The sequence below is a fragment of the Erithacus rubecula genome (assembly GCF_903797595.1).
Source record: "Erithacus rubecula genome assembly, chromosome: 23".
NCBI lineage: Eukaryota > Metazoa > Chordata > Aves > Passeriformes > Muscicapidae > Erithacus > Erithacus rubecula.
In genome coordinates, this window is record NC_136675.1 from 1,825,177 (window position 1) to 1,834,542 (window position 9,366).

A 9,366-nucleotide genomic window follows, 5' to 3' on the forward strand; every position below is an offset into this window, starting at 1 on the left:
TTTTGTTTTAAGCAAAAAGCATTTTTAAATGTCTCTGTCTGTGCCCTTCCTCCCCATTGTCTGCAAACCCAGCTCCTTTTTCCCAAACAACATTTTTCAGTCCCCAAATCCCAACCAAAACATGCTATATTAATTTAAATTCTGAGTTATTTTCTGATGGTTCTTTCTGGAAAGTGGTTTTTTTTTTTTTTTTTGTCTCTTTTGTACTGGAGTTCAAGTATTTTCAGAGCAAAACAGTGACAAAACATTTTTAATAGGGAGCTCTTTTATCCAAATCCTTCATTGAGGAAACAACTCCAGTGTGGTTTTATTTCCCTGCATCTAATTTAATGTATTAAACCTTCTGAGCACCGGCTTTCATTTAAATGACCTTTTTTCTTTATTTGATTCAGGGAGGGTGAGTGGGGGAAAAAATCCGATTCTTTTTTGATGGAACAACTGCAGGAAAAGGTTTCTGTCTTGAGCAGAATGAAAATGAGGATCTGAATGCTCTCTCCCACCCTGGGACTTGTGGAGAAGCTTTAAAAACACAAAACAAAACAAAACAAAAAAAAAAAAAAAGAGCCGACCTCAAACAGTTGTTTTGTTAGAAAATGGTTTGGTTTGTTCTTCCCTGAAACAATCCTGAGTCCCTGGATGCCCAGGCTGGTGGGGAAATCATGGAATTAGAGAGTGGTTGTGGTTGGAAAAGAGCTCCAAGAGCATCAAGGCCAAACTTTGACTGAATCCCACAGAACCAAATCTCCAAGTACCAAATACACTTGTGTTTTGGGCACTTCCAGGGATGTGACTCCAGTACTGCCCTGGGCAGCCCCTTCCTGTCATTGACTGCTCTTTCCACGGGGAAATTCCTGTCATTGACTCCTCTTTCCATGGGGAAATTCCTGTCATTGACTCCTCTTTCCACGGGGAAATTCCTGTCATTAACTCCTCTCTTTATGAGGAAATTCCTGTCATTGACTCCTCTTTCCATGGGGAAATCCCTGTCATTGACTCCTCCTTCCATGAGGAAATTCCTGCTGATGTCCAGTCTGAACATCCCCGGGCACAATCTGAGCCCTGAGCCCATTCCCCTTGTCCTGCCTGCAGGTTTGCAGCACACCAGGACTAGCTCTGACTTTTGGGATCCAGGGATGCCTTGGGATGCTCCATGAGGACATCCACATGGTCCTGGAGTGAAGGGAGATGGTTATTCCAGCTCCAGGGGCTGCATGGGAGCATCCTTTGGGTGCCACCATCCCTTGGGTACCACAGTCCCTTGGGTATTGTGTTCCCCTGGGTACCACAGTCACATCATTTCCTGGGATATTGTGTTTTCCTGGGTGCCACCATCCCTTGGACACCACAATCCTTTGGACATTGTGTTCCCCTTGGTGTCACCATCCCTTGGCTATCACATTTCCTTGGATATTGTGTTCCCTTGGATACCTTGATCTCTTGGACACCACAATCCCTTGGATTTTGTGTTTCCTTGGATGTCATGATCCCTTGGACACCACATTTCCTTGGATATTGTGTTTCCCTGGATACCACACTTCTTGCTGGGCAGAGGCTGAGCATTCCACAGGTCCCAGGTTCCACAGCCCCAGCCCTTCCCAAGGGATTTTTCCTCCTGAGAGCTGCTCCTGTCACTGTACCCACCAGGATGAACCACCTGGGATCCCCTGATGTGGTCAGAGAATGGAAGGCAGGAAAAGTGGATTTGTTTTCCCAGCCTTTGTCTGCTCATGGGTGGAGATTTCCAGCCAGGATCAAGCAGATGATCTCTGGGATTTGAGCTGGAGCTGAGCTCCAGCCTCATCCCAGTAATCCCAGTGCTCAAACAGGCACAGGGGTGACCTACAGCTGACTCTGCTCTCATCCCACCCTGCCCAGGAGCTCTCCTTGGATCCATGTTTTCCTCCTTCTCCTGCTGCTCTGGCCAGAAAAAAAACAAAACAAACAAACAAAAAAAAAACCCAAAAAACAAAATAAAAAAAAAGCACCAACAAAAAAAAAAAAGAAAAAAAAAAGAAAAAAAAAACCCCACAGCTTCATTTTGCAATCTCCAGAGATGTCGGAGCAGAGGCGGCCACAGAATGAAGATCTTGCATTCCCAGGAAATAAATCAGATGTTGATTGGCAAGTGCAATCCTGCCCAGCCTGCCTGGAATCCCAGATGAGCCCACCTGCAGCACAGCTGGGGCCGTTCCTGCTCTCCAAACACATTTTTCAATCCATTCTTCTGAGCCTGCAGGATCAGTGCCACTTCCCAGTTCTCTGCTTGGACAGAATCGCTGAGCACAGCTCTCCTTGGCACCTCTGGGGTTTCTGGGCGGGTCAGAGGGGTCTGGGTGTTACCAGAGCCATTGGCAGCACATCATGGGCTGCTGTTAGCAGGTGGAATTTTATTTCTTCCCCTCTGATGGCCGTGGGCTGTTTTCCTGTGACCTGGGAAATCATGTTGTGCAGTTCTCAGACATTTTATGGGATCAGCCTTTTCACACAGCCCAAGCACTTCCAAGAGCTCTCCCTGCAGGGAGGAAGAAGCAAAATGTGCCCTGGGGACATCGAGGGCTGGTGTGACAAAATCAGGCACTGGAGAGGGAATAAACCCTGAGACTAAGGATCAGCAGCCCTAAAGACCAGCACACCCAAGGAGGTCAGGAGCAGGAGGGGCATCTCCCATGGGATCATCCTCTAAACACGAGCCTGTTCCCAGGAAAGCTGAGCTCCCAGCCTGGAGAAATGAAAGCAGCAGCCCCAGCAGAGAAATGGGGAGGGCAAAGCACAGGGATTGATCAGCTCCAGTCACAATCTCCACTGTCCTCTCCTCGAGGAAATAAAGCAGCTTTAATGAGCTAGGAATTAGTATTAATGTCCCAGTGCTGGACCTGAGCAGTGGAAATCTCCATCCAGCCAAAACTGAGCTGTGGAATTGTCACATCCAGCAAAAACTGAGTCGCTGGGCACTGGAACTGTCACATCCAGCCAAAGCTGGACCCCTGACCATGGAATTGTCACACCCTGGCAAAGCTGGAGCCCTGGGTACTGGGATTGTCACACCCTGGCAAAGCTGGAGCCCTGGGCACTGGGATTCTCCCATGTGATTCTCCCTCACGTGTGCCCAGCTCATGTAGCTCAGTCCCTCTCCCTCCCTGCCAGCCTCTCCCTCTGACCATCCTCATTCCCTCCCCACCCTGACCCGGAAGAATTCACATCCCTTCCAGGCACCTGGAGCTGCCCTGCCTGCCCTGATGTGGGGGTTAAAAATGCACCAGGCACAGGCAGGGCTGTGGGAGCCATGGTTAGCACAGGATCATGGAATCAGTTGGGCTGGAAAAGATCTTTGGGATCACTGAGTCCCACCTGAGACCCGACACCCTCTTGTCACTGGCCCATGGCACCAGGTGCCACATCCAACCTTTCCTTAAACATCTCCAGGCTTGGGGACTTCACACTTGCCATTCCAATACCCAGGGCTCCCATTCCAGTGCCCAGGGTTGCCATTCCAATGCCCAGAGTTCCCATTCCAATTCCCAGAGCTTTCATTTCAGTTCCCAATGCTCCTATTCCAATGCCCAATGTTCTCATTCCAACACCCAGGGTTGCCATCCCAATGCCCAGAGCTCCCATTCTGATGCCTAATGTTCCCATTCCAATGCCCAGAGTTCCCGTTCCGATTCCCAGAGCTCCCATTCCGATCCAGTCCCATTTCCCAGTCCCGAGGGCAGGGCTGAGGGGCAGCACACGGCAGGATTCCCACGGGCCGGCTGGTGCCCAGGGACGAGCAGGGAGCACCAGCCTGGATCCAGGCACCGATCCCAGCCTCCCACATCCTCCTGGTGCCGGGCACCCCGCGGATTCGCTGCCTTATTTTTTATTTATTTTATTATTTATCTATCCCTTGCACCTTGTTTGCTGGGGTTAAACAAATCACAGCTGGTCGCTGCGGAGCGATGAGGAGCGGCTAAGCGGTGCTGTCATTAATTACCGCCAGTGCCAAGGACAGCAGCCGGGCGCGGGGTGCCAGCCACGATTCTTTTTCTCGTGGGGACATCTAGTGACCGCGGCGACAAGCGCAGAGCATCCCGGGGATGGCCAGCCTGGATTCCAGCGCTCTGCCCTCCCGCATTCCAGCGCTGGAATTCCAGCGCCGCTCCCCTTCACCCCAGGGCATCCCTCGGGCCGTGGCCCCACGTGGGTTTTGTCTCGGGGTCTGGGGTGTCTCGCCATGGGGCAGTTCACCCCAAAGCTGCCCGGCGGGATGTGACGGGGGCAGGGATAAGCCTGGCACGGCTCTGGGCTCCTCTGGAGCCCAGCAGGGTCACAGGGACAGGGACACCCCTGTGCCAGGGGGTCGGTGGTTCTGAGCCCCCACTGACCACACCAGGGGCAGCACCGGGCAACAGAAGGGTCCCAGTGCTCCCAGTTCATCTCCTACAGCTCCCAGCCCCCCTCACCTGTGGATAAATCCCCACCCCGCCGGCAGAGTCAGCCCGGCTCCTGCTCCCGCGCCCCTCCCTCGGGGCTGAGTCTCATTCTGTGCATGGCCCGGGCTGTGCTGTCCCCTGGAGCCAGGTGTCCCCTGCAGCCGGGTGTCCCCTGGAGCTGGGTGTCCCCTACAGCCGGGTGTCCCCTGCAGCCAGGTGTCCCCTGGAGCCGGGTGTCACCTGCAGCCAGGTGTCCCCTGCAGCCGGGTGTCCCCTGGAGCTGGGTGTCATCTGGAGCTGGGTGTCATCTGCAGCCAGGTGTCCTGTGGGCACCTGTGACCCCCAGCTGCTGCAGGGGGGGCTCCCCCCTTCCCTGCTGTGCTGCTGTCCCAGATGTCCCCTGCTCGCTGCAGAGGACACACACAGTTTGTGTTTCATTTATTGCTGCTCCAAAGCAGAGCAGCCAGGCCTGGAGCTTTTCCCTCCTGGATCTGCCACTGTCACACACCCAGCTCCCTGTGCTCTGGGCATCTGCTGTTATCCCAGAATGGTTTGGGTGTGAGAGGCTTTAAATCTCCTCCAGTGCCACCCCTGCCACCTGTCAGTGGTCACCTCCCACTGCCCCAGGTGCTCCCAGCCCCATCCAGCCTGGCCTTGGGCACTGCCAGGGATCCAGGGGCAGCCTGGGCACCCTGTGCCAGGGCCCAGAGAAATAGTGCCAGGGTAAAAATACTCTTATCCCTAATAAGAAATAAGTTTATGGATCTTTCCAGAATAGGCTGGGGTATGGACAAACTGGGGGGGGTTGGTAAAATAAAGGTGCCCCACAGAGTGAGAGGTGGGAGCAGAGCTGCCCTCCAAGCCCCAGTGCCCATCTGGGCCATGACAAACCCACCTTCCTGTCACTGTCCCTGCCCTCTGGGAGCTCTCACTGCACTCCCTCATCTCCAGGAGGAAAGGCTCTGTGGGGCTGAGGATTTTCCATCTCTGCCCTCAAGGCTGCACTTTAGCTCCACAACCACTTCCACGTTTTCCACTTTATCTCCCTCCACTAACATCCACCTTAATTTTTTCCCTTTCACCTGCTGCTATCAAGATCTCCCCCATACAGGTTTGAAATTAATCCTTTATTTCCCAAAGCAGACCTTGCTATCAGTAATTAACTTTTTTCCAATTAGCTGCTGAGACACAGTGGCTAATTTATGGGCATGGTGATAAAATCCCAAATCCAGGTGATTGCACTGGCGGTGCAGGAAAGGGCAGGGAGGGTTTCCCCTGAGGAATTATTCCTTTTATGCTGTTCTGGAAGGTCCAACAACAGAATCCCAGAGATTCCAGGGAACCCTGGCCCAGGATCCAGGTGGAACCTGGGATTCCCCCAAGCTCTGGGCCAGGAGCTCCCTGTGTCACCCGAGCCCTGGGGCTGTGCTGAGGTGCCAAATTCCCTGTTCCCAGTTCATCAGCAATGTGGAGTTCCCATTTTCCAGCCTGCCTGGCTCTGGGGCTCCTTCCCTGGAAGGCAGGAATTGCTTTTATCCTGCTTTTCCTTCTCTCTAGAGCAGGAACTGCTTCACCAGGAGAGGGTCACACCAGGGGGCTGTGCAGGGGGCACGGGAAGGGGACCTCCTGCTGTGACCACAGGGACATCCCTGCCACCTCAGGGCCATCCTGCTGTGACCACAGGGACCACAGGGACATCCCTGATGACATTCAAGGGACATTCCTGCCATGACCCCATGGACATTCCTGCATTGACCCTATGGACATTCCTGCCACCCCAGGGACATCCCTGCCACCACAGGCCATGCCAAGAGCTGCTGCTGGGGTCATGGCCAGGTGCCACCAGGCAGAATGGAGAACCAGAGGAGATGAGGGTCCTCAGGGTGTGGGAATTACCAAGCTGGACAATGCACTTTTCACCTCCAGCCTCAGGACAGCCCTTGGTGTCCAGGACAGGAACTCCTCCTTCCTGCCCATCCCTCCAGCCCTTGGAGGATGCTCCCAGCCTTTCCCAACACTCTAAATTATTGGGATTCACTTCCTTCAGCCAGGATAGGGGAAATCCAACCTGATCCCCCCAGGAACCCCTGAGAGCAGGGAACTGCTCCCATTTAGTGGATCCCAGCCTGATCCATGCAGTTCAGGATGGGGGGAACAGCCAAACACCACAACCACTGCAAACCCCACAGAACAGCTCCTGGCAGTGATTACAGGAATAATCCCAGGGACTGCTTGCAGGATGGAGCCACTTCCAATGCATGGCCAGAGCTCTGATCCTCGGGAAGTTCCCCACTGCAGGAATTACAGGGGAGTGTTCTCAGCCCTGGCCAAGCTTCTCCCCAAGTCAAAGTGAGAAATAATAACTTGCACAACAGAAATCCAGCAGCACCTTCAGCTGCCTCATCCCTGAATTACCTCAGAGGAGGGAGGAGAGGAACTTCACTGTTCCCAAAGAACAGGAATTTCCTCCAGCCCCAGACAGATTCCAGGGCCTGGAGAAAAATCTGGATGCTCCCAGCACTTCCCAATGCTCTGAATTCTTGGGATTCATTCCCTCCAGCCAGGAAAGGGGGGAACCAACCTGTTCCCCCCAGGAACCCCGGAGGGCAGGGAACTGCTCCCGTTTATTGGCATCCCAGCCCCATTCCAGGACCTGCAGAAAGGCCACAACAATGCCTGGTGTGATCCCTGCCCGCTCATTAGCAGCAATTACAGGGTGTGAGTGTTACAAATTGCTGCTGAGAGATGTCAGCGAGCTCCCAGGCCTGGCTTTAATTGGAAGCACTTTTAATTTGATTATTAATGGTCCTGTGTTATGATTTCAGTGCCCTGCAGGAGGAAATTGCTTCCACCAAGGGAAAAGAGCTTCCCTCTGCCTTAGGGAGCTTCAGACTTCCCATGGCTTCAGCACCAATGGGAGGTGAGGGAAAAGCAGCCAAGGACTTTATTTACGTGCCCAAAGGACAAGAATTTATAAATTATTTTACCTGAAGACCTAAGGAACTTGGGACTTTTGGTGGGACAACATTTTATTAATTATTTTGCCAGGAGATCTAAAGGAATTTGGGATTTTGGAGAAAATATTTTATAAATTATTTTGCCAGAAAATGTAAAGGAATTTGGGTTTTTGGGAACAATATCTTGTAACTCATTTTGCCAGAAAATCTAAAGGAACTTGGGACATGGTGTAAAAGTGGAAAGAAGGAGTGGGGCATATATAAGATCATAAAATTATGGAATGGTTTGGATTGGAAGGGCCCTTTAAAGGTCATCTGGTCAGTGAGCAGGGACATCCTCCAGGAGATCAGTTTGCTTCCAACCCCATCCAAACAGGGCTGGGATGTTCCCAGGAATGCAGCATCAGCATCTCTCTGGAAAATCTTCTTTGGGGATGAGGCAGGAAGGGAAAGGGGAAAGGGGGAAGGAAAGGGAAAGGGGAAAGAGGGGAGAGGGAAAGGGGGGAGGGAAAGGGGAGGAGGGGGGAGGGAAAGGGGAAAGAGGGGGAAGGGAAAGGGGAAGGGGAAATGAGAAAGGGGAAGGGAAAGGGGAAAGGGGAAAGGAAAAGGGGAAGGGAAAGGGGCTCCCTGTGTGCAGTGGGGTCGTTTCACCCTCCTGCACCCAGAGCTGTGCCAGCCCCTCCCGGAATTTGGGACACCAGGGCTGTGTTGGATTGTGCAGCATCCTTTGTTTCCCACATAAACTGAGCTGAGGGATTCTCCTCTGCCCCTGGGCAATCCATTAATGAAGCCTAATTAGGACGTCAGAAGCCCGCTGACTAATTGACTTCAGGGACGACTTTTGTTGTTTTAAGGGGAAGGGAGGAAGAAGGATTGTTAATTTGTTTAGTTCTGCTCTATCTGCACCAAAACCCAAATATTCCTCACAGAAACAATTCTGGGCCTGGCAATGGATCTTGGCCCTGGAGCACTGGGAGGAAAAAGTTCCTTTTTTATTTGTTATGTGTGGCCCAATCTGATGTTGGGATTTTCCTGGGTGAGGGGTGATCCAGGGTTTAGCTGGGATTGGGGTTTTAGTGAGTAACAACCAGAAAAATCTGGAGATTGCTCCTTGATTGGCAGAGGGGATGGATGGGCAGAGAAACTGGGGAAAATGCTGAGCAAAACATGAATATAACGGATTGTTCTGCTTACAAAACCACAGGGAAGAAGAGCTGCTGTGCCTGAAACAACTCCAGGGACAACAAGGAACTCCAGGACTGAGGAAAGCTCCAATCCCCCAGGTCCTGCCTGGAGGTGATTTGGAGCAATGCTCAGATCAGCCCTTCCCATCCAAGAATTGGGAGTGGAATCCCTTCCCCCAGGAACGGCCCTGCCTGGCTCTGCCTCCCCAGAAAGGGCTGCAAACTGTGTTCTTTCCCCAAAACATGAGTTTTATGGAAGTTGTTGGGCTCAAAGATGCAGCCAGGAATTTCTCCCATTTCCTGGAAAATCAAGGAAATAGCTTCAGCTGCAGGATGACAAGAGTGAAACCTCCCCATGTGGGCATTTCCACGGTGCCACGGCAGGAATTAAAATCAAATCCATCCTCCAGATCCTGAGGCCATTAAATTTTTACTTCTAGGGCATTTAAAGAATAAATAAATAAGCACATAAGGAAATTACCCACAGGAGCTCATTTCCATGATGGGCAAAGAGATTTTAGCTGGAAATAGAAGTGAATTAATCAATGATTAACCTTATGAGATGGGGATGAATTCTGATCAGATGGGGATGAATTCTGATCAGCTGATTGAAGAGAGGGGAAATGCAAGAAGAGGAAAAACAGAGTGAAAAATAAGAACAAAGCTGAGAACCAGAACATGCAGAAACAACTTCTACTTTCCTGCAGGATTTTTTCTGCTCCCATTTCAAATATATTTGAGATGGAAAGTGATTCTAAATGAGGAAAAGCATTCCTTGGGTGGCAGCAGGGATGGCTTGCTTCCCTGGGAGAG